Source organism: Gobio gobio, assembly GCF_949357685.1.
Source record: "Gobio gobio genome assembly, chromosome: 18".
Lineage (NCBI taxonomy): Eukaryota > Metazoa > Chordata > Actinopteri > Cypriniformes > Gobionidae > Gobio > Gobio gobio.
This window is the reverse complement of record NC_137111.1, coordinates 22,469,262-22,487,889: the sequence shown is the minus strand read 5'-3', so window position 1 is coordinate 22,487,889 and position 18,628 is coordinate 22,469,262. Positions and strand designations below refer to the sequence as shown.

General features: G+C 36.3%; 1 protein-coding gene across 1 annotated transcript in view; it reads right to left on the bottom strand.

The window, feature by feature from the left end:
- Positions 1–8,758, bottom strand: part of LOC307142597 (uncharacterized protein) — a 32,572-nt gene extending 23,814 nt beyond the window's left edge. Inside the window, exon 1 of the mRNA XM_079843582.1 lies at positions 8,530–8,758. The gene's annotated coding sequence lies outside the window, so the exon portion shown is untranslated. The remainder of the gene's footprint in view (positions 1–8,529) is intronic.
- Positions 8,759–18,628: the final 9,870 nt, after the last annotated feature.

The following is an 18,628-nucleotide window of genomic DNA, read 5'->3' as shown; positions in this document are numbered from 1 at the left end:
TAAACACACCCAGCAGATGTATTTACCCAAGGAGGTAATTTTACTCCATTAATAGACGCACAAGCATTCACAAAGAACAGAACTTCACATGAACGCACCGCCATAAAATAAACAGCAACTTGAAAATGATGCTGTTTAACATAAACAGCCCATTCGAAGAGGGATAGCTAGAGCGAGATGAATGTTGGGAAAAAAAAGAAAAAGCAAAAAAAGGCTGAGAGACACACTAACAGAGTGTCAAATGAGGAACTGGAGCCGATTTCACGTGTGTGAGCGAAACTGAGAGCAAGACATCCTCATGTGGCTGCAGAGCTCTGTTTAGCAGGGCGACTGACCAATCAGAGTGCAGCATTCTGACTCAGTCCATTACCATGGAAATGCACAAAACAAACAGCAGAACAAGCATGCAGCGGTGCCAGAGTTTATCCACTCATCGCCATAATCACATCAGTTTGATCCAGGAGTTAGAGAACACTGACTCACATGTTTTCTCCATCTGCACATGAGCCATTTGCATTTAGTTACATAATATTAGTTATTATAATATACATGTTAGGAACTCATTTGCATGACATCACACAGGTCTGTTTTGTTTGGATGATCTACCTATGGTTTAATCCACACATACAAAAGCACGCTTGTAGACAATTACTGCACACACTCCCATACAGAAACTCTCACAGTCCTGAGAAAAATGCATTGCTATTCCAACAGGCGTGTCTATGTGTCATGTGATTCAACAGTTTTAGGGTGGATTCAAATGTTGTACTCAAAACAGTGGGGGTTTTTTGTGGTATTTTTCTCACATGACCTCATTAGGTACACGCTATTATCATAATTCAGAGTTGTTTTGCAGTTTTAATCCAATTTTGTGTAAAACAAAACACATCTGAACTCAAGTCAAGACAAGACAAGTGAATTAAAACTTTCCTGTTTGCTTATCTGGAAATGGAAAGTTGAGTGCATTGCATAATTGGATATAAAACTGCGCTAGTATTTTAGGTGTGCTATGTTACCATACTACCCTTATTATTGCAGCAGTATATAGTATGGATACTGTACACAGATGGCCTACTACATTAGCCAGAATGTGCAGATAATTGCAAGATGAATCCCACAATGCAATGGAACGATTCGACTTTAATTTCCAGTGTGATGGGTGAATCAGAAATATCAGATCTGACTTTTAACAATCACTTTCTTGACTCATTAGTAGGCCTACATTTTTTTATACATAAAATTGGGCTAAAAAAGGTTTACACTTACAAAATACAACATTTTCTGAATTAAATATGCAGCATAATGCAGTCATGTGACAATATACTAATGTTATACTATTGTTTGAAACATTTGTAGGAAAACATCGGTTTCATAAAAAATTTTGCACATTGTAAATGCAAATGTTTGCATATGTAAAATTTGCAACCTATACATAGCATATACTACCGTTCCAAAGTTTGGGTTTAAAAGTTAAAAACGTTCAAAAGTTTGATTTTTTTTTTAATGAAAAGTCACTTCTGCTCTCCAAGGCTGCATTTATTTGATCAAAAATGCAATGATAACAGTAATAAAGTGAAATAATTTTACAATTTAAAATGTTATCCATTTAAATATATTTTAAAATGCATTTGTATGTATTTTGTATGATTTGGTGCTCAAGAAACATTTATTATTACCAATATTGAAGACAAATAGATAGACAGATATGACCCCAAACTTTTGAAAGGTACTGTACATACTATGATCGGCAGGAATGTCTCTAAGTGAGAGGTGTGTGCAAGCCTGGCTTAGCACACCTGCACACACTACAGCAGAGATGATAAGCAGGAGAGGGTGTGTGTATGTTCATGTGGGTTACAGGAAATGGAGGTAAATCTCGAAGATAAAATGCCTCAGGTGTATTAAACAGGAAAGTTGTGGTCACATAAAAACACATGCAGGCAAAATTGAACCATACTAGCCTTATTTTCAGTTTCATTCTTCTAGTTTTTCATGGCACAGTGCTCACCAGGTGGATGGAACAGACTGATATTCTTACTCAAGTTGGTTACACATAAGATATTACATGCACAACTATGTGCACCGTCATAACTGTGTGAGACAGCAGCACTTCTGCCTCTCAAACACAGACGGTTATGAGAGCATTTTGGAAATGCCTTCCTTTCTAAACCCCAAACCGAAGAAATTCAGGGTTAAGGAACTGAATTCCTCTGTAAGTGCAGAGGGGAAGTGCTAGGGGTCATCGCAGTGCTGCTGGGGAACAGTGAAGGAAAGCGCTGATAGCTGTCATGCTAACTGCACATTATGTCCTTATGGGAGTGTCTGTCTTTCCTCACAGCTACCATTACAGTACATTAACACAATAACACCCAACAACACAGACTGACACAAAACACATGAATCTGAGAAGACCACCCGAGGTCTGTTTTTATATCAGATATCCGTGTGACGTGAAATAAATCCAGAGGAGAGAGAAGTGTATTTTTATGACGATGAAATATAATAACTATTTGACTTCCAAACTTCAGAGGTGTGTGCTGACATTCGTATCAGATTTCAGTCGGATTTCATCTTCACAAAAATACACACTCTGACATTTTGATGCGATCTGTGCTATTGTGTGTGTGTGTGTTCTGGGGCTTTGCAGCAGCTTGTTGAGAGCAGGAGTAACATTCCTAAACGACTGATAATTGTATAATTCCTGTGGGTTCCTCCTGCAGCTCCACCTCTTCTTCCATCATTGTCTTCTTTTTCTCATCCTGTTTTTCCTCAGCCATTCTTCCATTAGATTGCTAATGTTGTGGTTTTAATGGAGCAGCTTGAGTCTCAACACAAACTGTCCAGAACTATTTTATTGCATCATCTTTAAATAATCCAAAACAGTCTCAATATATCATCTTCAAAAATTCCAGAACTGTCTCACTGTATCATCTTCATAAAATCCAGAACTGTCTAATTGTATCATCTTCTTAAAACCAAGAACTGTTTCTGTATCTTTCAGATCTTAAAATTCATAATTGTTTCACTGTATAATCTTCAAACAATCCAAAACTGTCTAACGTGTCATCTTCATAAAATCCAGAACTAGACAGTATCATCTTCTTAAAACCAAGAACTGTCTCAAGGTATCATCTTCACAGAATCCATAATTGTCTAACTGTATAATTCAAATATAATCCAGAACTGTCTCACTGTCTCATCTTCATATAGTCCAGAACTGTCTCATTGCATCATCTTCATGACATCAAGAACTGTCATTTTCAACTATCATTTTCTTTAGGGGTGCACTGAAAAGACAATTCTGGGCCGAAACTTCAGGATGCATTGGTCCGAAAATAAGTAATAAATTAATAATCAATAATTAATCAAAATTATTTAATAATCAACACTAAAATAGCTAAAACCAAGTTGTACAAACATTTAAATTGCACATTAGGCATGTTTTTTTATATTCATTATTGTTGGTGAAATCTAAACATTTAAATGACAATAAACTAATAACTTGTTTTCATGACAGATTTATTCAAATATACATTAAATTATGAATACATCACTAACAAGTCAAATATAATGACTATGTAATACAGTTCATAGGCTATGTATTTAGCTAAATGCTCTTCTCTAGTTATTTTTTCTTGCTAACTAATAAGTGTAAAGACATTGAATAGCTTTCTTGAGGTAAATGTAACTTTAAGTGGAATTGTATAGCCTACAAGCGGTTTTATTTACGTCTTTCCCCAGTTGAAACATGACAGAGGATTAATTTCGGTAAATTGTAATGCATATTTAACATACCTTCTGGTGTTCACCCACGTCTTTTTCATGCTGTGCTTAGTAGTAAAAAGATGAGATGATCTGCATTTCCTCTTGAACTGAGGCCCTACAGCGATCTGTCATGCTGTATTAAAGGTGCTGTATGCAAGTTTTTCACTTTACTAAAGCAACAATCTCCAATATTTTGAATTTTGACCGCAGAATCCATTTCGACCATTAGCTGTCAATCCTACAAAGAGCGCCAAAACCACATTTGCTTGATTTTCGTAATAAAATCGACAGAATTTTAAAGTTGAGACGTTGCTTCATAATAAAAGCAAAACGCTTTTTGTGATCATTGTCTTGCAGGCACACTACAAAGTTTTGTTCACGCAGCAAACAGACTAAAAGATTTTAGATTTAAGAAACCATATAAATTACCAATTTAAATTGAGAAATTAAAAGTGTCAATCCCAGAGGTGGACAGTAGTGATTTATTTTTACTTTCTACTCAAGTACATTTTTCAATTAGGCCTATATGTACTTTATCAGTGTTTTTCTTTGGAAAACTTTAACTTCACTCCAAACCATAATGTGGTACTTTTTACTGCACTACTTTTTTTTTTTACCTTTAATACTTAATTACATAAAAAATAGTGCTTTCTTACTTGTACTCAAGTAAAACTTTGAATTACTTCTATTTAAGTAAAATAAAAGTACTACATGTTTAATGTTATTAAGTATTAAAGGTTATTCAATATGAAACAGTGCAGTAAAAAGTACAATATTATGCTTTGGAATGTTGTGAAGTAAAAGTTTTCCAAAGAAAAACACTTGAAAAACGTACTTAAGCAGAGTAAAAATACTGTCCGCCTCTGGTCAATCCAGAGCTAGTGTCCACCCAGCTGACATGTTTAACCGTTGTAGCTGATCCACGTTGTGTGCACGAAATAGACACTGAACGCAAACGCGCCATCAGAGAAGTAATAATTAAAAGTCTGCTTCAGACACTGATTTTAGCCCTCGAAAACAATTTTTTGCCCAAAACTAACCCGAAATTTCGGTGAATCCCTAATTTTCATTCAATCCAGAGGGGTCTCATTGTATCAATTTCACTTCCATTAAAGGGTTACTTCAGCGTTTAAGCATTAAGCTTTGTAACAGTAGAAACCCAGTAGTATATGCTAATGAACGTGCTCCTTGTAGGCCTTGTAGGGCAGCGAAGCAAGTGCATTCTGGGAGTTGTTGTCTTACATCCAAATGAGCCAAAAATACATTTTCTGGCTCTTCTCAGTCTAGAAGGCACCAACTTCAAAAATAATTTAACATTTCTACCACATAAATGACCCAGTTTAAATACACATGCATCTTTCCAGCGCTGAAGTATCCCTTTAAGTCTCACTAAACTATCCTCATACACTAATTGGGAGTGTCTCACACTCAATTAGTCCTGTAGGTATGTGGGCTGATTATATCATGATTAAGTGCCAGATCAACCAGTTTCATCAAGAGTTTCAGATTAAAACTACTCAAGCTCTGTACTAATATAATCTTCCACAAACACACACAAAGTAATAAAATCTCCCAACTGTTGAGAAAGCTATTCATGATCAATCAGCTGCGAGGTAGAGGCACACTGCTTCATGATCTGTTGTGCCAAATGATGTTTACTGAGGGTTACTTTACAACCAATGATGCCCCGGAGCCAAACCAACCAATTGTCAGACACTTTACCTCGCATCAGCTGCCAAGGAAAACCAGTTTTAATTTCCCCTGAATAAAGCACAATTTGAAAACTAGCGTGGGAAAACGATCATCAACAACATTACCTCAAAGATATCTCTCTCTCTCTCTCTCTCTACCGAGTTTGCATTAAAAGTGCTCGAAGTGATTTCCACTGTTTTGCTATATTCAACACACAACCTCAAAACCTCATAAACAAGATCAGTGAACCCAAACATGCAGAATGATTGACAGGTAGATCACTTTGAGCCAGACATATCGAAGGGCGAGTCTCTTTTTAAAAATAATAATAATCAGCCAATAGGGTTAGTTAAACGGTTTCGACAAACGTCTTCCGTATTGTGATTGCGATATGACCAAAATATTATATTATTTCACAATATGAGAAATTTTATTTCACGATAACGATATATATCACGATAGTGATTTTATTTTTGCTATTAAAAATAGGACAAAATTCAATATAAAAAATATTAATTCGTTTTTCAGGTACAATAGGTTTATTTAACAAGTAGCTAGAAATAGAACAGAAATGGAATAATCAAAATGTAAAAATAAAATACTGCATAGTCTTCAGTGTATGAATTAAATATAAATGTATTCTTATTAAAGCTACAAAATGTATTCAGTCCAGCTAGTTATTTTCTCTTTTGTTAGATTTGACAGACAGGTCAAACTTTAAGAGCCAACGCATGGATCCATTATACTGATATACATCCGGCTTACACCCAACTGTTTACTTTCACTTGAGACATGTTTACATGAATATGGGCATTTTGACATAATTGCATGTGTATTCAACCATTCAAGCGCAATATATGTGAAAGAGAACCGAACTTGCGATCGCATGCTAAGAGATGCGGCTTTCCGAGTTATTTTTTACTTTCAGTTTATTGCGCTCTATTGTCTCGTTCATGCATGTCAATAGTGCTGTGCTACATTTGTATATTTACATACTGCGATACACACAATATAGCAAAATCTACAAGACGACATTACATACCATCGCCACGATATATAACGTCATACCGCCCAGCCCTATTGTGACGTATACCAGAGAGTGACAGATTATCGAAATGGAGAAAAAAGTAGGGCGGCGACTAGTTATTATGTTGTTGATTGGATTTTGAGATGTGGACGGAGTTTAAACAGATTAAATGATTGGATAATGACTGCATGTCACCAGAGAGTAGTCTGTTTTTTTTTCACTGGGGGATCCAGTTATGAAACATTATGAGGTTAAAATGTTGTTGTTTTTTTAAATGAAACAAATGCATGGATGAATTGTTCACAATAAGATCTATAATATGCATTTAGCACATTTTAATGCATTTATCTGCATTTTAAGTAAATTGTCAATAAAGAGCACAATGGCCCAAACAACTGACATGATGGATTAAATGCCACTACAGGCCTAATAATGTAAATATTGTTGTCACAGTGATGTTGGTGCATCACAGTGAAGTATCATTGGCAGTCATCCTCACAAATTGCATACACAACTCATCACCATGACAACTGGCTTTGACCTCACCACGTTCAGATCTGTGGAACTGATCCACATCAAAACAGTGTGAGTGATGGATTATGCAAAAGCAAATCAGCCATGAATAAAACTAAAGGGACACTCTTTTAAATCAGTCAGTAACTTTATTTCCTACAGTTGGGCAGTGGAGAACACACATACACTCCTCCTGCTTCTGCACACAGTTGCGCAACTGATCTGGAATCTCTTCAGAAACAAGCCCCAGCATGGCAGCCTGACGGGTACAGCGACACACCCAAAAATCAACAATACCTACAATCACCTTTCTTTCTTTCTCTCTCACTCTCCCAGAAGTCACCCATGATCAACAACGCATTAGCTAAGAACATTAGAGCAGGAGTCCCTCTTTCTCACTCCACCTCCTCCAAACCCTGCAGGTCTCCTATCTGTTTCAGGTTAATGTACAAACCTGCTCAAGGTCTTTGAGCAACACATGTATGACAGATAAGAATGTCTGAGGTGATACAAAATAGGAAGGGAAATGGGAAATCAAAATGCATCAAGTTTGTAGGACCGGAATATTTGTATTTATGTTGGTTTCAAGCATTTAAAAAAAGTTATAACATGATTGGTTTTTAAATAAAAATCATGATTTAATCATTCTAATAAATGTCATGTGGAGTAACCCACAAGTAAAAAGTAATATTTTTCATGCACCTTGATTACAAGGTTAAGTGTTAAACATTATTTTCCAAAAGGTTTTTATATTTCATTATAAAAAGAAAGAAAGAAAGAAATGTAACCATGAATATCATTAAGATTTCATAGATATACTTTTTTTTTGGTTGCCTTAGCTAACCTTAACCTTTTGTCATATTATATATAGCCTTACTGACCTATTGACAGTCATGAGGGTCTACAGGGGTCCTCTCTGTGATATCATTTCCTGTTTATGGTTGTCACATGACAACAAATGGCTTCCTGCACACTGGTTGCATCACACTGACATTGATTTTATGGAAAAAAGTTTTTAAAATATGTATCATGATTTAAATCAAAACTGCTTCACTGATTATTTTCTAAAATACATTTTTTTAAAAAATTAAAGATCATGCCAAACTACTTATGCCAACATTTAATTTTTCAAGAATTTCAGCAGTCCCACAAAAATATGATTTAATTCAGAAATTATCTGCAATTCATTGTCTGTGTGAATTGCATTTATGTAAATTTTAAATAGATCCTAACAAAAACGTCACTGACTTAAATATATGCGGTTAGTAAATGAGAACAACAACAACAACACCAAAAAAAGAAAGAAAAAAAAGAAAGAAAGAGAGAGCAAGACGCATACTACTGAAAGTAATATCCGAAAATATGCTACTACAATATATCAAGGAGCAGGAGCACAAACTTTAATTATTAAACCCACAACATAAACACTGGCGCTAAATACGAGTAAATAAAGTTCTAACTTTAGTTCTGACTTTGCGTTATACGCATTACACAAGATTTAATGTCATTGGCAGACTGGGTAGGGCTGTTACCTGTAACTTCTGGATCCCTCAGTTTCCTTGTTCGGCGCTGTAAAATCCTTTACATCGGACAGTCCATGTGAATCTGCTCTGGACGGTTCAGGTGAGGCATTTCCACATTATTCCAGTTTTCTTAGGAAACTCTTGTTCTTCAGAGAGCAGTCAGTCTTGAACGTTCCATGCAGACTGTGCTCTCCTCTTGCTTCAAATACTCCTCTCTGCTTAATCCTCAAGAGGCTCCAGGTGAGAATTTTAAGGGAGTTTCCAAACACTGTCAGGTCCTTGAGCTCTCAGTGGCGCCACCCCGCGGCCACAGAATGAACAGACACGCGCACATTCTGTACACATGATTACGTAACAATGATTAAAGGGCGTGTGACTGATTTATATGTCATTAATGACTTGCAGGATGTATTGCTATGGAGATGCTTAGTCATCCAGGACATAGTTTATGAAATTGTAAATGAAATTAAAATTAATTAAATAATTATTTTAAAAATAACTTTACTAGCAGGCCTACGATAAAAATACAAAAAGATGTTAGTGTCTTTCATCAACACTTTCACTTACAATCTCTTGTTTTTAAGCGTCTGGGTATGTAGACAATTCAGTTTTAGTCCAGGATTTAGCAGTTTAATCGATATCAGCCAATCTGCTGTTGGCATTACCACAACATCATATATCAAAGAGCATGTCGACATTCCCGCCACAATCACGGTCATGATTATGGAGTTGCATGTACAAACACAATCCCACCATGATGAACATTGTGATCTTGTAGAAACCGCTGTGAGTCAAGTTTCCTGGCTTATGAAACGTGCTGCTTTTTGGTGAGACAAGTTTAGAGGCTGAATTTGACCTTGTTCATTCTTGAATCATCACTTTTTCTGGTTTTGGATGGGCATATCCAGCTCCAACATGCATTTCTCATATTTATGTTCCATACTGGGAAACTTGCAACTATTTGTTCTTCTGTGAAACAATAAAGTGAAAAGTGACGTGACGTGTAGCCAAGTATGGTGTCCCATACTCTGGAATTTCACCCATCCAACACACCTTCATCTGAAGTAGGCCTATATTTCACATTTTACTCTCTTGTCAGGTGAGGTTAAATATTTCATTAAAATATTACATCAAAATTTCATATATATCATATGTATGTAGGCTAATCACTAAACAGAGGATACAATGAAAAATCAAAAATTGAGGCCTGGTTTCAGACAGTGCACGTATTATGCCTCTTTTTTCAAGATGTAATATAAGTCTCAGGTGTCCCCAGAGTGTGTCTGTGAAGTTTCAGATTAAAATTCCTAACAGATCATTTAATATACCATTTTGAAAATGCCAATTTTTGGGTTTGAGAAAAAATGAGCTGTTTTGTGTGTGTCTCCTTTAAATGCAAATGAGCTGTTTTTCCCCACCCCCAGAGGTGAAGCCTTCACAGCTCGTGAACATGCCGTGACATTGCAGTTCTTCATCATCATGAAATATTATCATCTGCATGCGTTTTATACGGTGGCCCAGTAGTGCACAACACAACGAAATATAAAAAGCGATATGCCTATTGTGCTTTCGTGTTTTATGGGCTCCATATTGTTTCTTATTCAAATGTGCTGAACGCACAAGTCTCTAGTTCATTTTTAATGAATGACACACGCAAATCAGTGTTAGTCTCTGTGTGCGCAAAGCTATTCGTAGGCTATTATTATTAATATCAATATGGCATCCCAGCAATAGGTCTGATGGCAACGTTGTGTCTCTGGCCAAAAATAGCCGCTGTAGGACGGCATAAATCGGGAACAGATGTAACATTACATTTACAAAAAATGGATTCAGATGTGCTCAATGTAGCCTTCGTCCAGTCAACTTTCATTTTTCATTTACGCACAAAATAAGCTGAGACACAACTTCTCCGCCACTTTCTCTCACATACACATTAAGCCTACCTTTCAGAAGCGCATTAGGCTATAAAACCATTAGCCATAACCAGCAGTAAAAGTAGTCATCTTTTGTATTCATGTACAGATTTTTTTCTTTTTTTTTTTTCGTTTTGATGATATTTTTGGATTGTACATCAGGGAGTCTGGCGCTCAATGTGGGGTGGGCGTAGTAGGCTACTGGCTACTATAAAGTTAATTTAGATTTAGAATAATGAATGGAGTGATAACTTAATGATGGAAGTGCAATAATTCAAACGAATGTCCAAAAAATAATAATTAAATTAATTAAATGGGGGGGGGTATTTTTTTCTTGCCGCCCTGACTGTGCTGGCTGCCTAGTTCGCCTATAGGCACGCGCCGGCCCTGTGTATAGCCTAAAGCAGTGTTTCCCAACCTTTTTTCAGTCAGGGCACCCTTTGAAAATGTTCTCCATTTTGTGGCACCCCCTCGCATAGGGTAGAGTGGGGGAAAACGCCCCCCTGGGGTAAAACGCCCCCCACCTGTTTTTCCCAAAATAACCACTAGAGGGAGTCAAGATATATTTTCACTGTTGCTATGCACTTCGTTGACAACGGGGATAAACAAATCTCCTTGGAGAAGCTGACACCAGCGACGTATTTGAAGAGAAGAGGATTACATGCTAAGTGCTATAATTTTCAGATATTAGTAAACAAGTGTTTAAGAGAATATTGTTCTGCAGGATATCACAGTGATGTATGATAGATGAATAGTGAAGTCTGTAGTTTGAGAGGAAATGTTATTTATAAGGAATATAATTATATCTTAAAAATTAAACATTTTTTTAAAAAGTCATAGCTTGTGGGGTAAAACGCCCCCTACGCTGAGGGGTAAAACGCCCCCCAAAGGGCATAGTTTCTCTCTATCATAATTACTATAATAACATATTAGATTATGTGAATGGCTACTGAATTAAAGTTTATTTATGTATGTATTTATTAATTTGTTTATTTAGTATTTATTTGTTTATTTATGTATTTATTTATTACAACACATTTGTTTGCATGGCTTAGTTATATAAATATAAATGGTAAAATTGCTGCGAATGGCTAATTAATTAATGTTTATGTATATATTTATTTATTTGTTTATTTATTATTACAACATATTTGTTTGCATGGCTTAGTTATATGTATAAATATAAATGTTAAAATGGCTGTGAATGACTAATGAATTAATGTTTATTTATTTATTACAACATATTTGTTTGCATGGCTTATATATAAATATAAATGGTAAAAATTTTGATATTTTGGACATTCCTCAAATAAATATTAATATATATACATGTTGATACATTACTTGCCTTTTACTTTGAGAGATTAAAAACTATAGTCTGCTTATTTTGCTGTTGATCTATGAAGCAAACTGGTTGGGAAGAAAGGGGGCATTTTACCCCACCTTGGGGGGCGTTTTACCCCACTGCTGGGGCAAAACGCCCCCTTTGTACAAAAATATTTTCAGTCAAAATACTAATTAATTATGAAGGCTGTGCAATTTTAATATTTGGTGAATAACTCCTGCCATAGTCACTCAAAACCGGGATGGCAATTCAAGTCACATTTATGTTTTGTTTCACTGTAATGTCACATTTTCCTTAAGGGGGGCGTTTTCCCCCACTCTACCCTACGTTACGCTACCGTGTAACGGTTCGGATTGATCACGGTTTTAAGTTCACGGTTCCAGTACAGTTCAGTATTTGCTATGTTCAGGGAAAAAATGACCACTGTCAAATAAAAATAAAGAAAATAATAAGAACAAATAATTTAAATACAAGCAGCAGCACAAATAAATACTATTGAGCAAAGATACTAATAAAATAAACTATGCTTTTCAGGTACGTCTAACATAAGTTTTCAGGTACAGAAATTGATCAAATGTAAAATAACATTGCATATTTGAGTGTATAAATTAAAGATTAATCCTATTAAACTTACAAAAGCTATTCAATCAAGAGCAGTGAGTGATGTCCTTGACAATGCTCGGATATGCGTCGTCTTTCTCGACTGTATAAAGTTTACTTAAGGCATATACAGACTATGTCTGCTAGAATACTCAAGATGGACCTGTTGACATACTTTTTGTGTGAGTTTGTCCGTTCAAGAACAAGACTTGAAAGAGAACTCAATATTTGCGCGCTGTGAGACATGTGCGCGCTCTCGGATGAGTGCATAGAGTGCATTTTCTCACAGCGCGCGTGACTTCTCATTCGCGTCTTCTGGCACGTCACCCGGGTGATGACAGCGAAAATGGTCGTATTCGAACATACGGCAGCACTCGCATGCATTGAACAAAGTTTACAAAGAGATAATTATTTGAAAAATTTGAGGGGTAAAAAAAATGATTTGAAGGACTTTTATACGGCACCCCTGCTCTCGTCAGTCAGACGGCACCCCGTTTGGGAAACACGATTTACCGATTGTACTTTTTGTGATTCACAACCAGAAACTATCTTGCATCTTTTTTGGCATTGTGGTCATACAAGAAAACTTTGGCAAGATATTTGCCAGTTCATTGTAAACAATATGTATAAAGATTTTGAGCTCTATTTCAAGGATATTTTGTTTGGGTTTTTCAGTTATGAGAAGCAAGATGAAAATATTTTTTTTCTTTGCAACCTAATAATTTTTCTTGCTAAATATTTTATCCACAAATGTAAAACTATTAAAGTTACCCCCAATTTTTCTCACTTTCAAGAAGATGTTAAGATCTATATTAAATCTATATCTACCTCTTGTAACAAAAAGGCTACTAAAACTCTGAATGTATGCTCAAATTTTGGCGTTTTTGTTTAATTAATGTATTGGTAATTAATATAATGTTGTTGTTTCTTTCGGGTTTTTTTTTCTTTTCTCATTTCATTAGCCTATTATTATTTTATATTTTGTGGGAAGACTTGTGTTTAATTGATGCTTCCTCATCTGTTTATTTATTTTCATTTTTATTTATTTATTTTTCTCCAAACTCAAATTATGTAATGTTTCTCCGTCCCTGAACCTCTGGCTATGTTTTCTGGTTTATGGCTTCACCTTTGCATATTGTAAGTGAATGTTTAATAAAAAAAATAAATAAATAAATAAATTTAAAAAAAAAACACGATTTATCGACATGCGCAGTTGAACCTGCGTGACGTCAGTGTGACGTAGGCTGCAAATTGGTCTATACACACTTGACATAAAGTATAAAAGCAGGGCTGTTTCTGGAACTTCACTAAATCTTCCTCTTAGATTCTAAAGGCAACAACCAAACCAAGGTGAGTTTTTTTTTTTGGAACAAAAACCTACTGAATAACATTTCTAATCTAAAGTGTCTTTTGTCTTTAAAATACATTTAGAACAGTGTGTAGCAAATGAGTGCAGTGCTAATTCGTTTCAGGTTCATCATGGCAATGCTGAGAAGTTTTCTGCTTCTTTTCACTATCTTCTTAATGGGGAATGCAGAAGGTGAGACATTTATTTGCAAAAACTCTTGCTATTCCATTTTAAAAGCATTTTGGAAATATTTACATGATTAATGGGGGGTTTAAAGTGTCTAAAGCAGGGTTCCTCAAACTCGGTCCTGGAGGGCCACTGTCCTGCAGAGTTTAGCTCCAACCCTGATCAAACACACCTGAGCAGGTTAATCAAGGTATTCAGGATCACTAGAAAATCACAGGAAGGTGTGTTTGATCAGGGTTAGAGCTAAACTCTGCAGGATGGTTGCCCTCCAGGACCGAGCTTGATGAACCCTGGTCTAAAGTATACATTTTCAGCACATAATCACACAAACAAATCTAAGCCACATAAAATAATAATAAAATTAAAGCATTCTTTGCTGTGAATATTACAAGAACCCTAACATTTATGTTCTGGTGCAGTTGAATGCCCCCGTAGATGGTCAAATTTTGGAGACCGGTGTTACAAGTTCTTCGCTCAGTCGGTTACCTGGGTCACAGCAGAGGTAATGTGTTAGTTACAACAAGGTGATGTGGTCATTATATTAGGTGTCTTTAACTACATCACTGAATCAAATGATTGATTAAATGTTATTACATTAGTATTCAAAGACGCTTGTATAAAGTAAACCTTTATTTTCTGCAAATAAATAATACAGAAGACTGAGTAAATAATCAATCAGAGCAGACCGTTTGCAAATGACTAAAGTTGTTTAAAAAGTCACTTATGCTTTATGCCAAAAAAAGATCACATTTTGTATTGACAATGAGAATCTGTCTCTTTAGAGAAACTGCCAAAGTCTTGCAGACGCAAATCTGGCATCTGTGCATGATAAACTGGAAAATGATTTCCTGCTGAGTCTGTTGCCTTCTTCCTCCACACGTTCTTGGATTGGTGGTCATGATGGTGAAGAAGTAAGTTAAATGGTGTGTCCTAAAGAGACACAATTGTTTGTCTAAACTGAAATTTCTGCTTTAAACATGTAACCGCAAAGTTTCTAATGAGGATGGTTTAACGCTGAACTTACTGAAGTCTGAGTACAGAGCACTGTCTTCACCCTTTAGGAAGGACAGTGGCTGTGGAGTGATGGATCTGTGTATAACTTTACCAACTGGAGCTCTGGAGAACCTAACAATCTGGGTATCGAGAACTGTGGGGAGATCAACTGGACCTGTGAGAATGCTGTCTGATTTTTGAATACTTGCTATTATCATTTACAATACTCTAATTTCATATCATGCGATAACATGAAATGGCTCATTTGGACGTCACAATGTGCTTTAAGTTGAACATTCCATTTTATTTTTATTGTAAGCCCACCATAATAATCAGAATAACTGCTTTCATATTTCCACCCTACAGCTAACCGTTCTTGGAACGACGCATCCTGTTCACACCAAATGGGCTATATTTGTGCCTGTTCAGGCCTGTGAGACTGTGCAGTAATGCTGCTCCAGTTACTTTGTACACTTATCTTTACCAAAAATTATTTTACTTCATTTAAATCTTTTCTAAGCTTTAATCTCTTCTCAATACCTGCTCTGAAACATTCCTATAATCAATAAAAGCATTGATACCGCAAACCATGTGTTGTGGAGTTAAATATTCGTGTGTATTTATAAAGAATATTGCGTCGCAAGGTTTAAGGAGGTTATTAGAATTGCATTGAATGAGGTCTTCACCAGGGGAGGGGTTTAAGCGCTGCACACAGCTGCTTCATCAGTGACAAACACTAGAAGATATCTCAGTTCATTTTCCATGAAACTACATAACATTCAAGTGACAAGTTTATCTTGAAGAATAAAAGAGCTTGGGTTTTTTATTCAATGACATTTATTTAAAGCTGCATATTCACTTTAGACCTTAATCTCTCACAAAATGGCACTCTCACAAAATGGCACTCATAAATACAAGATGTAGTTTGTGATCGTGATGACTCTGATTGTTCGACTATTACAATTTTAATAATACTTAAATTGATGTCATCCTCAATAAACCCGTCTCCGGCATGTTGCCTCCGATCCTTCGACTATTCCGATCTATTATGACCTGTAAAGTTTCCAGAATAATAATCATACGCTGTTTGTTAATTGGCCAGAGGAGAACTGGCACCCCAGACTGAGCCTGGTTTCACCCAAGGTTTATTTTTCTCCATTAGGTCACCTGATGGGGTTTTGGTTTCCTTGCCTCTGGCTTGGTGTGCTCAGTTGGGGACAACATTTTTCAACTGAATATCGAAATCTAATTATTAAACTAAATTAACCATATAAACTAAATTACTGATCTAAAGCCCACATTGTCACTGTATGATCAGTTCATTTAAATTATGACATCACCGTTTTCTCCAGAATGGCTAGACGGCTGAATAAAATTATGCTGCATTATTTTCCTGTTTAACACTCTAAAGCTGCTTTGAAACAATCTGCATTGTTAAAAGCGCTATATAAATAAAGTTGACTTGACTTGATTGTTTTAGTGGGAACAGGCTAATATGAATGGAGATCAGTTACATTCCTCAAATTTAATATCGATTCAGAAATATGATTAGGCTACCTGATCAAGCAGTAATCCGGGAGCAGGAGGTAAGGCACAGGAGAGCATCAAGTCCCAGGTTTGGGGGTATTCCAGATAGCAGGTTGTGTGACATACCTGGTATGTTTAAGGGTAAGTTAGCAGATAACATCAACTTTCGGTTCCAAAATGACTAAACAAAAAAATTAACCTTTACAGCTGTTATCCCTGCGAGCACAGACTGTTATTTAGTTTAATCAATCTTTTTATTATATAATTGGTATTAAACCAACAATATAGTTCTTATTCACAGTGATTCAACATTACTTTAATTTCACAACCACTAATTTGGTGGCGATATGTAAATAGCCATTAAAGAAGTATGGTGTGCTTTTTTCTTAGTGTCCGTTTCCATGGTGACTTGTCTCAGTTGAGAATTAACCGCGAACATACTCTGGGTTGACACAGTTCAAATGGCTAAGCAGAGGAGAGCTTGGATGACTGCAGTGGAGTGAAAGGTCATGTTTTTTAAGCGTCCAAGTAGTTTGAGGAGTTAAAGCTAACAAGCTGAGTTTTGAGTATGTAAAGTTCAGATTGTGATTATTAGGTTTTTTTTCTCTTGATAATTTTAGGCAATTCTTAACTTTTGACTTGATATAATGGGCAAAAAACGGAAGAATCAGTCCCTTCAAGAAAGCGTTATATTAGCTGGACACCTCGTGGAAGAGAGCTGCATGGAATCGGCTGATCTGGATAAAAATCTTAATATTGAAACCAATATTGTGCCGATGAAGAGGTTTTTGCAAGGCCTGTTTGCGCTACTCCATCCAAGAATCTAGCGACGAGCTCAAAAGGCAGGAACGAAGTTTCTTTACACTACTTGATTCGATCCAAAAGCTTTGTTTTATGTAGGCCTATAGCCTAAAGCACTAATGTGTTTCATACATTATAACACTTTCCAGATCGTCTTTTGCAACCGACATGCGCAGTTGAACCTGCGTGACGTCAGTGTGACGTAGGCTGTAAATTGGTCTATATCATTGATTGTTCCGACGCCCATCGTCTGTGCACGTATGCAGCACAGAAATCCCGTGTGTATATTAGATCTGTGTACTAAAGTGACTGCTACTGCTATATCTGCTGTTAATATGAATCAAACAACAAAAGATAAACAGAAAATCCCTCACTGCTCTTGACTGAATGAATGTTGGTAGCTTTATTAAGAACACAATTCTTACTTGAATGCTGCTGTTAAATGCTCTGGAGAGGAGATAAACATGGCGGACTTTGTACAGCTCTTTGAGGACGGGGTCTTTGCTAATAAGGCAGTGTCCATCAACACTCGTGGGCGGGGCCTGTGAAATGTGACGTCACTTTGCCAGGAATCTGCAAATGGCTTGTTCTGAGCGAGACACTGATTTATGGGGATTAAGAAAAGGAGAGGGTGGATTTTTACCAATATAGGGTGGTTGTGTACACACACTGCCAAACACACATTTATGTTCAAACCATGTACACCATGTAAAAGTGAATTTCGCATAATAGGTCCCCTTTAAGCCAGGATTAGGCCTTAGTTCAATTAGGGCATTTAGGTAGCTTTTATAAACATGCCTTCGAAAAAAATACTAATGGTGTGCATCTTGAGACAAAACAATGGCACCGACATATTTTAAGATATCTCAGTTCAGTTAAATCATGCATTTTAGTCTGGGCCTAGGGTTAAGCCTTGTCTGGGGAAACTGGGGGTGAGTGTATTAGGCTACATAAGAAACTTGCAGCCTTCAGTCAAATTGGTAGGTTTTTAGATAAAAAGCGGAAGAACTGCAAACATATTGTTTATTTTACCAGTAAATTATATTGTAGCTCATGAAACTCCAATCTAAACAGATCACAGCTCTACAGCAAAAAGATGAGGACCGGGAATACCCCACAAGAGCTGCAGTTTTGGAGATGCTCTGACCCAGTCGTCTAGCCATCACAATTTGGCCCTTGTCAAACTTGCTCAAATCCTTACACTTGCCCATTTTTCCTGCTTCTAACACATCAACTTTGAGGACAAAATGTTCACTTACTGCCTAATATATCCCACCGACTAACAGGTGCCGTGATGAAGAGATAATAAGTGTGATTCACTTCAACGGTCATAATGTTGTGCCTGATCGGTGTATAATGTATTTATTTGATTTTATTTTTGTTGCTATGCGGTAT